Source organism: Xiphophorus maculatus, chromosome 7 (assembly GCF_002775205.1).
Source record: "Xiphophorus maculatus strain JP 163 A chromosome 7, X_maculatus-5.0-male, whole genome shotgun sequence".
Classification (NCBI taxonomy): domain Eukaryota; kingdom Metazoa; phylum Chordata; class Actinopteri; order Cyprinodontiformes; family Poeciliidae; genus Xiphophorus; species Xiphophorus maculatus.
Window position 1 is genome coordinate 21,698,430 of NC_036449.1, and position 16,382 is coordinate 21,714,811.

At 34.8% G+C, this 16,382-nt stretch overlaps 1 long non-coding RNA gene across 2 annotated transcripts in view; it reads left to right on the forward strand.

Moving 5' to 3' along the window:
- Positions 1 to 16,382, forward strand: part of LOC111609359 — a 65,172-nt gene that overhangs the window by 36,751 nt on the left and 12,039 nt on the right. Inside the window, exons 3-4 of one of the 2 annotated variants that reach the window (XR_002753086.1) lie at positions 11,227 to 11,323; positions 11,526 to 11,620. The exons of the other annotated variant lie outside the window; for it this stretch is intronic. This is a non-coding gene — a long non-coding RNA (uncharacterized LOC111609359). Of the gene's footprint in view, positions 1 to 11,226; positions 11,324 to 11,525; positions 11,621 to 16,382 lie in introns of those variants that run through there. 2 annotated transcript variants of the gene reach the window in all.

Consider the following 16,382-nt stretch of genomic DNA (forward strand, 5'->3'; position numbering starts at 1 on the left):
TGTAGTGAACTTATTTGTCCAGCTATATAGAATGAAGGACAGCACTCCACTCCCTTAAATTGCTGCTGTGCACTGTCAGCAAAAGAAGTAAAAATCCCCTAAAGTTTCCACCTCTTTAAAGCTGCAGTATGTAACTTTTATTTTTGTTAAATAAGTTTTTTTACACATTTCTTAAAACTCTCACTATGGCGTAATAGATAATCATAGATTAGAAAAGAAAATGTCTTCTGACTGTGCTTCTATTGCCATTTGCAGAAATACACAGTTCTACCAATCAGAGCCAGGAAGGCGGTCTTAGTGCTGTCAATCACCTTTGGGGACATGTTACTCACATCCACTTTCTAATCAGAAAACCTGTAGTGATTTTCTAAATTGTCTCCCTCCATATTTATAATTCCAGCTTTCATCCTGTGTATTGCGCTTTTTGTGAAATCCCTTGTCTTGATTTCCATGTGAAACATTCTGATTTAAAACATAAATGAAAATACCTACAGTGGCTCACAAATGAATGTTGACATAAATAAATACAAACTGCCCCCAAAAAACAATAGTATTGTTCTAATGTAACAAACTATCACAAAATACAATGAGTACGGAGAGCCACATAAATCACACACAATTATTGAGATCAGTAGTATTAGATTTATAATCTGTGTTTGAACTTTGTAATTCCAGCAAATTTTGGAGAAAGAGTTAATACTTGGAGACTTGGTCATGCAGCAAGAAAACAGCCTTAAACATATTATTCCTTACAGAAAAAAAAAGAACAAAAATATTTCTAATGAGTGTCGGTGCTTTGAGAAGAAAGGATCTAAAGTACACCTTTAATTTAAATAAAATTCCCTATTCCAGCAATGTAAATAAATAGGGTAATTCCTCCAAGCTTAAGTGAGAAGACCGATCCATTAGTACCTACCAATTAGTAGTTACATTTTCTATGCATTGCTGCAAAAAGTGGATAACTTCACCTACTGAAAGCAGGAATTAATACATTTTATTCATAACACTCACAATAAATGATCCAATGATGTGTTCACTTCTGTAGAACTTCACTGGGCTGTCAAAATCTACTTTTCAAAGTTTCTCTCCATTATTTTAGATGAAATCTAAGAAGCTGTTCAGTTTTTATTAGCACATTTTCATTAACTACATTTTGAAAAGAACATTGTCCATAGGATTTTGAGGTCATTCAGAAATGTTATATGTCAAAGATTATGTGAATACACCATATTAAAGTTGAAAAACCTAAAGTCAGGTAAAGAGATACTGTTTGCTTTCTGAAGAACAAAAAGCCGCCTGCCATGACCTCCCACCCAGACTTTCAGTATAAATGATGGCATCCTGAATCATCCATGTAATTGTACAGGGCATCAATAATTTATAAATCCATTTGATATCTCTCCTAGACACAACACTTGCATCTATGACAACTCGATATTTCTAAACATTACATCATTTTAATGTCATCTGTAATTCTGAGAAGAGTCGTATATTTTCATTCCACTTGGCATCTTCTTAAAGCAACGACTCTGTGTTGCCCCTCTGCCTTCAGTCAACACAGCCTCAGCAAATTGAAAGGAGACAAAAAGCAGCACCTTCAGGAATCTTCCCTGGGGGTTTGATTGGGTTGATTTTCAGTTGATTTCAATCAGCTCCTTCACAGCACTAAAATCACTCCATCTCCAGGCGCCAGACAGAAACTCTTAAAATTTCTAAAAAAAAAAAAAAAAACATAAAAAAAAACATGCCAACACAGGTGGCAGTGGGAACCGAGACGTAGGTTTCAGGTTCCCTTTGGATTACATAGATGATGGACAGAAAATATCTCTTCATTGCAAGTTGAGTGTTTGGTCCAAAAATTGAAAATAGGAGTTATTTTGTTGCTTTTCTTAGGCAGCACTAAAGAGGTCTCAGCTAGATAATGATTAAATAAATATTTTAGAATTGGTATCAATTACTGGATGTTACACTTTGACATTTATTTTCAGCACCATTGCTTTAGTTAAAATTGATTCACTACCAATTAAGTATGTCTCATATAATATCATATATTGGACATATGTTGGATCGAGTTCTAAGAAATTTCCACAAACAATTTAAACAATTTAAAATTGTTTAAATTGTTTAAATTTAAATGTACACAATTTAAATTTAAATTGTTTAAATAAAGTCTATTTAAACTTAAATTTAAACAATTTAAGTTTAAATAGACTTTTTACAAATCTACAATTAGATTTGTAAAAAGTCAAATCTAATTTCTCAGATTTGACTTTTTACAGGTAAATGTCTGATTAAAATGAACATTGTTCTTTTATTCTATGAACTACTTACAACATGACAACATAACAAATAATGAAAAGATGAAGTGCTTTCAGATCTTAAATAATACAAGGAAAACAACAACACTAATGTTTTAACTCAGGAAGAGTTCAGAAATCAACATTTGGTGGAATAACCATGAGGTTTTCAATGAGGTTCAGTGCAGTGGTCTCTTAATTTTTTCCATTGCTGTATATAGTAACATACAGCATCCTTTTTCTATTTTCTGTTTGGTCTCTGGATCAGGTATCTGTATATTGTGGGGGGGAAACAGCAACTTAAGACAATAACAAATAAATAATTGAAACAAGCACTGGCTTCTGGACCATTTTCATCATTAGATGTTCCAGTTGTCACTGAGAAATGCAGTACAAAATCCAAGGAAGTGATTTTTGTTCATGAGTTTTCTTAGCTAATTCTTAAATAAATCTCAAATCTAGCACTATAAAATAGGCCAGGCTGAGAGTAGATAATTATGTAGCTGCTGCATATTGGTATATGGATGCGTAAGTGAATGTTGTTCTGGAGTAAAGCACTGGGTGGTTTTTGTAAGATTAATAAAAGCACTATACCATATGAATTAATAAGCACCTTAAACTCTAATGCAGTGTAATTTAATGAATATTTTCTAACAATTTAGGCTCGGAACTAGTGAGCAGAAACAAGCATTCGTGTCCTTCTGAGTCACTTTTTTCCTGAAAAGTTTTCATACAACATGTCTTCAAAGTACCCATCACCTCTCACTACCCAGAATCCAACAGCAGTCAACCATGATGCACTAATTAATTAACAACTTCCTTTTTAATCTAATTAAACAGGTTGTCAGCCCAGGAGTCCAGGCTCAGGAGTATCATCACTCACCTTTTCTTGGATCCAACCCCACGCAGTTTGACTTGTTTATAATTAGACAGGTGTGGCCATTTTGATTGCCTTTTCTTCACCTTAATTAGCAGTGGCTAATTAGAGGAAACGAATGGCAAGCAGGGTGCTACAGCACCTCATCCTCCAGAGGAGTGAGAAGTCACACAAATCAAATGTTAGAAATCTTGCTTTTTTGCAGAAATTACCACTGCAGCCACATTTTTAAATTTTAGTTTTTGCAGGTCCAGTTGCCTTGAAATTATAAGGCCAATTACGCATCATTCTCCAAAGGCCACTTTCAGGACATTTATGCATTGTGTCTGATGCATGCCTATTGGAAAATAACACTGCTGTGGTAATAAAGAATTGGCTAACTAAAAAAATATTTTTTAGCCAAACAAATGGAGTTGTGTAATAACAGACAAAAAATGTAGTGCATTAGTTCATAGGACAAGAAATCAATAATGAAAGACTGAAAAAAAGATTTTGTTTTTGTACATTGCAGTAGATAAGTGCATGAAGAAAGCCTGGAGAGTACAAAGGAAGTGGTGAATGGCAGGTTTAAAGGAAAAATATCTACATTACATTATATGGTGTGGAAAATATGCAACAAAATATACATGAGACCATGCACAGTGTAAGGGGAAGTTTGGCTGAAGGACAAGATGAGAGGAGATGATGAAAGGAGAAACCTGCCTGAAAAGTGAATGGAAAAAGAAAGGAAGACTTAAAAAAGGGAAGGAAAGGAGGGAGGTGACTGACTCTATAAGAAGAACCTTGGGTATTTCTTCAGCATTTGCTATTTTCAAGAAGCTTTTCAAGCTGTTTACACTTTTTATACTCGATTAACATCTTAACAGCAACAATAATTGTTAATAGGATCCCTTTCACTCTCGGAATAGTTACAGCAGCAGTATTTTTAAAGTAGGTTCATCATGAACCATCATCAGGACTTACATTTTGCCTCTGCTCTTAGTGGTACAAAACGGCAGCGGTATTAGGACTCATGAATTATGCAGTATATTTCAATTTTGGCTTTGCTAAAGACCATTGAAGCAGTGAGAGCTGGATAGACAAGAACTTCTTTTCCTCCATTAATAAATCACTATCTGAACACACACATACAAATACACAAAGAAGTGCTGCCTTTGAAATTGCACATACATACGCAGAACCTTTACAGTTCATTAGCAAAGAATGGTCTTTGTATTTCAAAGCTCTGTGTGCAGAGTTACACCAAACTAGGAGTGTTCATAAATTGGAATACTAATTTACTATGTAACTATCAGTAGACATCCATTTTGTAGAGCAGATTTCACCTTCACTCTGCAACCAGTTCCGCCACACTGTTTGTCTATCTGCTGACATGAGAGAAGAAATTTCTTAAAAAAGACATAAATTTTTATATGCACACACTTGAAACCACTGTTTTTGTCAGCCTACATCTTCTACATTCATGTTATTGAATTGAGAATTGGCAGAAAATGTCACATAGCATAGATATTATAATAAACCATCAGTAGTAAACCGATAATATGGTCAGATGTGACCAGGATTTAACATTTTGTTCTGCATTCAAAAGTGAAGCAGAAATCTGCCTTCAATACACAATGTCTACTGTGAAACATGGTGGTGGCAGCATCATTCTCTGGGAGTGTTTATCTTCTGCTGGACAGGGAAGGACAAGACAAGACTTTTAGCTTTGCAATTTCAGGGAAAAATTGTTCTACAAACTATTAAATCAGCCATTCTATGGTTCTTAAGACTTTTATGTAGAAATTGTAAAAAATAAAAATAACTGCATTTATTAAACAAATGTATTGATATTTTGTGCTTCTGTCACAACATATAAATATATTGAAGTTTAAATTATTAAACAGGAAAACTTGGCTGTGTATAGTTAGGTTCCATAGCTGCATTTTTTTTGTTGTTATTTTGCTCAGATTGTTGTCATAGTTCTTTTCTTATATATATATATATATATATATATATATATATATATATATATATATAAAACTCCTTCATACGACAGGGTAGTCATATGAAGGAGTTCACCATTGGATCTGCTGCAGTGAACCATCAGTCAAAATTAATAGCCTCATCAAGCATTCAGAATGGGCATCAATTAAAACCAGTGAAGCTCAATATTGTTTTATAGTATATTTACATTTTAAAGCTTGATTTAATTAGCCTGGGAGCAAAGATCTTTAACTATGGTCCTCCCTTTTTCAACACCCATATGTCACTTTCCTGCATAAAATATTGACATAAACGACAGAGTTGGGCTTTAAGAAACAAAGTGAATGCAGGACAATAGTTCAAGATCATTGTACTATCATAGGTCAGAATTTAGGTAGAGTAATAAATGCTAGGCTTTTTTAAATGCTAGGTTTTTTTGTTTGACTTTGAGTATTTTAATGATCTACCAAAGGATAATTCAAAACATTTAATTTTGAATTATTCTTTTTTTTTAATAATGTTGACTATATGGGTGATATGAATGACAGTGATCAGTGAGGATTTTCTTAAAGTTGACCACAGTTAGCTGGTTTTTGAGAAATGATCACAGGGACTCAATGGATCAAATTAACAATTATGATTCTTTAGACAACGTAATTTTAAATTTTATGTACAGTGTGCCATCAAAAAGAAAAATAAAGTCCACCAGATCATGCTTGGATTGTAGAAAGAATTTGACCTTGCAAAACATTTTAAATACTATTTATATAGTGTTCCTGGGGAGAAACTGCAGCTAACTCCTCTCCCTTTGATCACAAGCAGCCCGGCAGTTGAACTGTTGCAGGATGATTCACAGTCAGTAATACAACAGATGCTCAATTTTTTATTTATTTTTTTGTATAGACAAATTTCCAAAACAATTGCAGGGAGGATTAAATAAATAAACTCCTTCTACAATCTACTGCTGATTTTGGCACTTCTTTAAATTTCCATCTGTCCTTGATGCATTTCTTGTTAACAAGTGACCACCATGCTGCCTTTCCTTTCACGTGTCTCTTGTCTGAAAGTCTTTAGCTCGGTGTGTGTGCAGATGCAATCACGCCCACCTCCTGCCAATGTTGAGCAAACTCTACTGTCAAGCCAACACAATTTTGTGGAAAATGTGTGTTTTTTTTTTTTTCCGGAGGTGACAGTCCTGGCATTAGTTGGACTCGGTTGGATATCCTGAAGGCTCTTCCTGGTTCAGTTCAATCACTTAACTTGAAGCATTATTTAGTTAGAAAACGTTCTTTGTTTTCATCATCAGCAACAGAACTCTGGCTTTAAGCGTTTCCTGTTCCCTTTCTGTAGCACTGAGTATCTGAATAATATTGAAATTAGCCATTCTTTTCTGCTTCAGCTGTGGTTATTATAAGAGTGTATTAATAAGAATAATGATTTTTTTATTGGTTCAAATTACAACCACATTTTTTATTGTCTTTGACTCATTTGTTGGAAATTAAAGTGTTTGCAATAAATTGCAATACATCTAATGTCTTTGCAGAATAACATAAAAAAATTAAATTGTTAGCCCAAAACTTGAAGTCCTACAGTTTACGATACATATTAATATGCATCACTGTACAAATACAAATTTGTCTTGACAGAGCATAATTTCCTAAAGGCTCATTGTTGTTATTAAACATCCCCCTGAAAGCGCTATTTAAAAGTGCTACTACTAAAATATGAAGTTAATAATATTTACAAAGGTGTTTCTAGACTTGGTTACCACATAAAATGTATCATTTTTTCTATTTACATTATATCTATTTATATATGCTTATGTATTATTCTAACAACTAAGTATATTTGCATGTATAGTCTATTATAAAAATATTGCACAGTGACCACACAAGAAGATATTTCCAAATTATTACATATTACAGAAAACGACACTGCCACTGTGTATGCGGTTTTACCAGGAAAAACTTTTATAAAAGAGCTTTCTTTGCAACATGTTTCTAATATGAACACCCAGTGGGCCTCTAGATAACCACAGTGCTGAAACTTGTTGCTGCTTTTCTTCATAATATTATAGACTTATTTTCAGGACTGGGTCATTGAGTAAGTTGGTAGGTCAGTCAGTAAGACAGTCTTATTGATTAAGTATCTTTCCCAGCCAAATAATCATAATATCCCAGCAAAGAAACACCATACATATTCACCTTAGGTTGTATCATAAAAGTCTGATAAAATCAAAAGGGTTTTATCTTCATTTTTAAATGACCCTCAAAGTCAACAAAAGAAAGGCCCTGTACCGTTCAGTTTAAAGTTTAAAGCTTTGCATAAGAGACAACCAACAAATACAAAGTCTAGGAACAAAGTGTGAGCAGCAGGTTTGGTGAAAAGATAACATCCTCACATGGCCATTTCAAGCTCTGTAAGTGAGTGAAAGTACCTTAAAACCTTAAAATCTGCTAGATTATTTAAGAAGAAAGTAATGTTTCTGAGATTTATCTTTTGACCAGTGATAATTTGCTTATGCCAATTGCAACACTGTTTTTAACGAGGCAAAAAAATTCCATGTTTATAAGAACCGAGTAATCAGGTGCTTTTCAATCAAACTAGACCAGTTGATTTTAATTATATCCTAATTAAAATGGGGTGTGCTTTAGTTTTCCATTCACTACCTTGTTATCACATGTTGTCACTCGGAGAAAAGAATTTTAAAAAACAAAATTACAAGATAATGAAAAAGCAAAATGAGTTCTTCATTCATTTGGATTGTGTTTATTTGAAAGTGGATTGTCCCTTTGTATAAGATAGCAACTACAACAGACTGAAAGAAGTAAAAAGTAAAATAAATATATGGCCAAAGAATAACCATAGAGGAGGATAATGCTTTAAAGAGCAAGCACTTAGAGGGAACAGTCCATTAAAGGCCTAAGAATGAGGAGAGAAAAAGAAATGGATGAGAATGGGAAAAGGATTAACAAGTGAAAAACCAAAGAGAGGACCACTACAGGATGTGTAGTTGACATGAATTGTGAAAAAGCAATGAGAGGTGCACACCGTTGTGTGCATGAAGGCAAATAGAAGAAAAAGTGTGGCTGCTGTTGAAGGAGCAAGAGAAGCACACGTTTCCTGATGGACGAAGGAGGCAGAGGGAGACAGAGGGGAAAGCATATATTAAGTCAATGGGATAATGATGTGTCAAAGCGTGACCAAGCTGTGAAAATGGGAAAATGTCTTTCATCATCACTAAAGTGTCCTCTCCCTGACCCCTTCAGGTGAAAATTAAAATGGTTGGGACTCGATGGAAAGACTGTTTCAATTTACCTCCAAGTGGAGCAACATTGATTTGAGGTTTGAAAGCAGGACCCGGAGGCTTACAGACACAACAGACCCGTCTTCCTCTCTCTGGCTCTCTCCTTCAGTTCGTCTCACTGCCTCATCCTCTACATCTGCAAAATCAATCTCTTTATTAGGTCACATGATTCGAAATGTGTTCACCTGCCTCTGTGTCATCTGTATAACTGTACTATTTATAGTGAACTATGTAAATATTTAACAAGTGCAGCAGATATCAGAGCTGAGTCAGTGAGACAGCTGTCAAATCAGTGTGACATTCTGTGTAACGTAACAAGGCATAAAAGTGGAACAGATAATATCACAGATGATTGGCTAAATTGTAACCCCAAAGTAAGAACATGCCTGCAAAATTTGAGCAATTATTCTCCAACCTCCTGCCAAGTTTGAAGTTGAATAGATACAGTAAATGCCTGCTATAATAAAGACAAGAAAAAAATTAGGAGAAAGTTCTTGTTGGTATACTTAAAGAACACAAAAATGTGTTTCTAATTTTTAGAAGTATTACTTACAGGAAGTATTATTTCCATGGAAGTTATACTGTTCTGTAACATTTTTTTTAATTGTGTTAGCTCAAAAGGTAAATATTATGCTGTAAAACATCCCATCCCAACCTCGCATCCCAACCTCACTCTCCCTACCAACACACCCTAATCTTTGTGATCGCTAGATAACACCTAATGAGGCGAGTCATATAATAGTCCTTATAATAGTCCAAACAAAGCAACAACATTTTGAAAAGAAAAAAATACAGACTCTCTTCAGAGGTGAAAAACAAAAACTAAGTTGTAGAGCTGACTCCGATGTTTGGATGCTTTTGGACTTTGTGGAAGAAATATAATTAATAAATACAATAACTGTAGTTCTTTCATAATGTCTCCTACCTTACACACTGAAGAGGATTTTTCTGAGCTGTCTTAAATGCTTTGTCACAGGCCTTTATGTGAGCTTTAAACTCCATATGAAAAACTAATTTGTTTCTAAATAAAAAAAATAGAGAGAAACAGAGAAGAGAGTGCGAGAGAGAGAGACAAATTTCCATCTCTAAGCCAAACTTTGGGAATTCATGATGAGTAATGATTCTTGTGTTAATGCCACCATGGGTTATTCCCAACTTCTGTATTAAAATCATTTGTGTTTTTAAAAAATACAGTTAAGGTTTGACCAGTCTATAGGTCAATCTCATTAGTTATGTATGCATATATTCATTCATTCATTCATAGAGAATTTTGTCCTTCTTTTTTGCCATCAGGGAGGTGTAATTTTGCATTGGAAAGTTGATAGCCTGCCCTTACCAAGAAGTCACAGCGACACAGGACATATGAATGCTTTAAGAGAAAAGTGTGACACATATTGACTCATGGTAGGCTAGAGACAGTATTGATTTAACAGTCAAAGATCCAGAGACAGACATATTGTGAGGGACGAAAGGGCAAACGTTAGCTCCCCGACTGAATTTTAGAAAACGTACCTGCTTTTATAAACTCTTCATTGGATCACTTTTAATTACATGGTAAATATCAATTTGTTTTTATGTGTACATCCCTCTCAGTGCCACTTGGAGGGTGCGCACCTATATCCAGTGGTCAAATCTTGAGATATTGGACACACCCTGGAAAGATTACCTGTTTATCACAGTCATATTTGATAATTAATATATTATTGAATGGTTCAGTTATTTCAGGGACTCAATTATATAGATTAATTACACATATACTGATGTTCGCAGGTCTTTTTTTATTAATTATAATGATGTTCCACTTACTGCTAATTAAAAAATTACCGTTAGATTAGAAAATTACATAGGACGAATAAAAATATACTAATGCAGAAATGTGAGCTTAATGACAAATGTTTAATAGTTGCTTGGAGGTTGTGTGTTAAAGGTACATTTAATATCATAAACAAGTTTAATTGCAATGAGTATTATAATTTAAATGACAGTATACATGATTTATATATATATATACGTATATATATAAAGAAACGGTATAGAGAAGTGTGACTGACACCATTTTAAGGCACAACTATGTTGGTGTGAAATCTGAATTCATGGATTGTTTTTGACAGAGATAAACACATTTCAACTGCTCATATGTCTTGATGACACATTTGACTTGCAAGTCTTCGGTTCATTATGGTCAAGCACAGCGAGGTTAATGGCGGCCACATCAGCAGGTGACTTTGTCATGCGGTGGACAATTGATGATGCAATTACTTTCTAGGTAACACTGAAGTCGGTGTCCTCGCTGGCATCATGTCAAAGGAGTGATGTATCTCTCCACATGCTGGACTGATTTCATTTGTCATTCCTATCCAATTCTTTGTGGAATTTTCACAAAATTTAAACTCTTCTACTGTATCTGAGTAGTATACTTGGTACATGGAAAATAGACAACTTTCAGAAATACTGAAATGATTTCAGATAATGATTTAATGAAAGATTGACTTGTGACCTCATAAACCACATCAGATTCATGATGATGTTCCCACTTTGACCAGAGGACAAGACTTTTTCAGTCAGCTTGGATGGAAAGAATGTGAAAAACAATTTTACCACATCTTCTTGATTGGAATTAGTTTTTATCTTCAAGTGGTCTATTCAAAGACAGGAATATGCTTTGAACTAAACATTTCCAGTGTAGCTCTGGCTCTGTTTGTGGTTGTTTTTCTGCTAGAATGTGAACATCTGCCATATTCACAAATCTTTTTCAGGCTTTAATTGATTTTTTCTTCCAGTTTTGCCAACTATCTTCCCATTAATTCTGACCAGCTTCCCTGCCTCAGCTGAAGAAAAGCATCTGTCAACAACATGTTTCAACAATGTCTGTTGGAGGTAATATGCAGTGTTAGTTTTTCAACATACATGTGATTTTACAAATAGCTGAATACATGGTTTCATCTCAGTTTTGATCTATGCATAGCACATTCTTTAAAATGTTTCTGTATTCCCCAAATGACTCGAGTAAAAATAGAAAATATGTCCACTTATAGCTTTGTTCAATCAAAGCCCTTCTTATTGCCGCTCTTCTATGAAGGATCTGTTGGGGTCATGGCTAACCGTTGACCCCTCCTGGAGGACCAATGGCCTTTTAGCCAATTCCGAAAATGATGCTCTTCTATCCCTGCCTCAGTTCAGGTAAAAAGTCTTATCTTGCTTTACAGTTGTGCTATTCTTTTTCAATTTTCCCAATAATGGATGGTGCAGTTATTCATGGGGCTGTTTCATGGTTTGGATATTGTTTTTAATCTTCACACCTTTGCTCATTAGTCCTCATGATGTTGTTTATTCCCCAACAAACTTCATGGAACTACTTTATTTTTACTATGACTAATTTGCACAACAGTTGACTATGTTTACTAATTTGGTGACTTTTGGAGGCAAATGGATTGTCAGATTAAAAGACAATAGGTCATTTTCAGATCTTTTTTCTAAGTAAAAATCATAAAAACATGGAATATTTCCCTGCCACTATACATACATACACTATGGGAAAATGTGGAAAGACTCAGGGATTTTGAATCACTGTGCAAGGCACCGCCTCCTTATTTTGCTATCCTTATTTCAGTCACGTAACAACAGCTCACCCTCTTGCTCAAGTTCAACTTTTAGGTAAACTGGTCCAATGACAGGTCAAGAAAAGACTCTGTCTGGTCACTGGGTGTGTTGATAAGGGTTTGAATAGCCCACCCTTCACCTAATTAGAGCCTTGTGAGACCACCCGGGTGGCTGCCAGCAGTAACCTGCAATATTAGCACAACTCAGCCGTGTGAGGCTTGCGTGTGTGAGTGGAGCACTGACTTTATTTCGCACAGCAGGTGGGGACTTTTACTGTTATTACCTGTAGTCCCTTATGCAGACAGATGCCCACTCAGTTGGGGGCATTCAGCTGAGCAACACGCATTCCAGGGAGTACACTTGAATCCTCCTACATATGCATGAAAGTGTTTGTAAATCACTGTTTGTATCTCCTTCAAACAAAAGGTGGGTTTAATCTGGTCGTATCACATTGGTGACTGAGCATTTATCGTTGTCCCTTACAGTACACTAAAAACCATTTGAAATTTTAGGTTTATTTTAAAGAGCTTTCCTGCTAAACAGCTGGTTCAGCAGTTTCTTCAACCTCAAAATATAGCCTTAAAACAAATAAAACTATCATGAGTTATGAGTATAACACTAGCTAGCCAAAAAGATAAAATAATCAGCAGATTTGGACAAAAACAAGTATAAAAAGATTTATGTGTTCATTATCTCTCCAGAGATGAGGCTGTTATGCAAGAAATACTGTTTAGAAAGAGTTGGCAGAAAAAGTTAATAATGGTGATGTCTGTAGCTGCAATAAACCCTTTAGCACTACAAGGCCATTTAGCGTTCTTAATCACATGAATTGCTGAACAAGACTAACCATTGCTTCCAACCCATTGCATCTTCTCCAAATTTATTTATTACATCAAAACAGTGGACATTAGTACTGACTAACAACAGACAAGGGGAATATTGAGTTAATTGTTGTTTCATTGGTCTCGGTAATTTCTCCAAGTATCAGTGTGTTTCTGGCTGTTTGTGTCTCTTGCCCTGCGATGAACTGGCAGCCAGTCCCGTGTGTTGCCAAGCTCTCTCCTGATGGCTGCTGGAGATGAATATCACTACCTCCCACTCCTTAACCGACTAGACTAAATCCTGCAGACTGACATTTTTGTTTTTAAATACAAACAAAAAAAAAAAAAAGGAAAGGGAAAATAATCCAACTTCTGTTAATAACTCTTCAACATTTTTAAAACAGTTTTGGATATAAAACCAAACTTTATCTGCATGTAACTCAATTAATTAAAATTATATTGTTATCCATTTTACAATTCATGATTAAAAAGTCTTTATCTTTGTTTACACATTTGTTTACCCTAAGGTACAGTCTGTACTGCTGTGCACAATATTACAACTTTGTTACAATTTTAACACCAACATAAAATTTGCAAAAATACATTTTCCCCTGGAATTTGTCTGGGATGATATGGTCTCTGGTTCAAGCAAAGAAGACAAAAAAACTTGGGATGAAGAGTTTTGTCTGCCTCTCTATTCAAGTAGTTGCTATTATCTTAGTTCAGCTCTTTGATTATTTGACAGTTTCTCTTTGTGTGTGTGAAATAAACTGTGTTTATTCTAAACCTTTTTATTCTAAAATTTTGTTATTGACTTAAAAAAAACATGCAATGTTAAGAGTCAGAATGTTGTCTAATGTTTGCGTAAAATCTACAGATCTAAATAAAGATGCCAATTAATGTGTAATTAATCGGAAAAGTTAAATGAAAAAGAATCAGTGAAAAAAAAAACTATAAGTGTTGGACACAACAAGTTACATAAAAATTTGCTTGAATTGTTATTACAGTGGTGATTGTTAAATAGCCTTACTCCTGCAGAATACATATGAAAACTACTTTTTAGAGCCCCTTTGAAATTAGCCAGTAATTAAACCTCTAAAAACTTAAATGGAAATTACATGTTTAGATTGTTTTTCCAAGAAAATTGTTTCCTCATTCTTCAAAATGGCTTAGATGTAGCTCAACATCTTTGCCTCATTTATTTTCAAACCATGATTATGCAAATTGCCTCCGCATTCATATCTTCTGTTGCTCACAGTGCTGTTCACATAAAAATCTGCTCGAAGACAGCCAAAACTGTGCTACGCTACACAAAGTCAAGTTGTAATTGGAGCAACTCAGCCATACATGCCTGAAGCAGAAGCCAGCTATGAAAAGAAGGAAGGGAGAACTGGTCAGGATTGAAAAACTATTTGTCAGAGCGACGACACATCTTAAATGTTGCACCAATTTTTCTTAAAACTTCACAACAATCAAAGAGATAGGCTAGGCCTTTAGTTAATTAATATTACAGAAATGGTAACATGTTGCCAATTTAAAAAAAATACTCATCAGCTCTAATAAGTCACTTCTTGAATAATAGCTTTTTTCCTCAGCCATGTTGCTTCTTTTGATAAAACAGCGATGTAAAGACAGGATTATATTATTGAAACCTTTGACTAGAAATAGAAAATAACAGCAAGTGATGTTTATTTTTGGTGTTGAAAGTACTTCATACAGTTAACTTTGTCAGATTCCTTCTGTTACACAGACATTTGTTTGCATTTGCATAAAAAAACAACAACTTTAGAGTTACATTTTGCATCAGACAGTTCTCACAGCCTATCTGTTCTCTGTAAAATTCATGTTTGTTAACAAGAGTTGAACTGAGGTTAGAGTAAACATTTGCCCTGCACTGTCTCTTATTTCTGTTAAGTGGTTGCAGAAGATTCTTGCTGACTGAGCTCTCCTTGCTTGTAGAATGTGTTTGAAGGGGACTGTACTGTATACATGGAGGCTGTTTTTCACACACTCTGATCTTCACACTGAGATTTGCAGCCTGAATGATTATGCATGTCGTAATTCAACACCAGCTCTTAGTTATTAAATTTACTGGTCAACAAATGATATTTCTAACTAACTCAACTAAAACTGAATGTACCTTTGTAAAACACTAGCAAAAACAAGTTTGGTTACTCATATAATACTTCTAATGTTTGATGTTTTTGCATAAGAAATGAAATTCATGTTTAAGTGTTCTAGTGAGCACAAGCGCAATCCTACAGTTCTGACAATTTGGGGTATAATTTTCTGTAGTATAACTTTTAATTTTTGTATTGCATTTTGAACATTATGTTATGCTCTAATATACACGAAAGTCTCAAATGGGTGACATGCATTTGTATCCATTTCCCATGAGTCAATAATTAGTAGAATAACCTTTCACTGCAATTACGGCTACAAGTCTTTAGGGAAAGGTCTCTTTTCACACCTAGAGACTAAAGGTTTTGCATATTTATGCTTGCAAAACTTCAAGCTCAGTCAGAATGAATGAAAAATGTCTGTGAGCATCTTTCTGTTATTGTTTTTAGTCTTATCATCACACATTCTCTATTGGATTCATGTCCGGACTTTAACTTGGTCTTTGCAACACATGAGGATTTTTACTCTTTATCATAATCATACTATTGTAGCTCTCACTGTATGTTTAGGCTTATCCTGACGCACCACCACAGCCTCAGATCTTTTTTTACTTACAGACCTGCCATGTATTTAGCTTCATCCATCTGCTACTCAAAAAAAAATAATAGTAACAGCATGCAACAACCACCATTACAGTGGAGATAGGGCGATATTCCAAGTTGTTTGTCCCTGTCACATAATGTTTAGCCAAATACCCATAAAAGGTCAAGCGCATTATTTTTTAATAATTCTGATGTGAAGTTCTTGCTCTTCCTGGTGCTGTTTGTGTACTAATGTTCACATTACAATTACATGCTCAATTCCCATCGCATGAAATCTTAATAAAAATAATTTTTTTAATTTGCATTTGTAATAAAACAGAAGTGCGCCTATGTGAAAGTTTCAAAGGGCCTACCCATAAAAATCTAACATTTGAACTATTTTTCAGAAGCTCAGACATTCTTTAAGCTACTGTTGTCAAAGTCAAGGAAGTTACTAAATACAATTATTTCCTGTTGGAATTGAACATGTAATAAACAGCCATGTCCTATCTTTCATGACAGGAAGCTAAACACTCTTCTAAAGCTCACAACATGAACATTTCTGGCTTTAAAAGTGAAAACAAAACCGAGACGTGACAATTTGTCATATCAAACAGTCTAATTTTTTTGTCTTTCCCCCTGCCTCAAATTTTTCTTTCATCACTCTCTCATTACTCACATAATTCTGTTACCTAGCACCAAGATGAGACATCAATTCCTCTGCCGCTGAGAATTGCAAATTAGCTTTGAGTTAGCTCTCGAGGAGATGGGAGGAGACGGGAGTGGGAGGAGGAGGAAAGATAAGCTGATGAG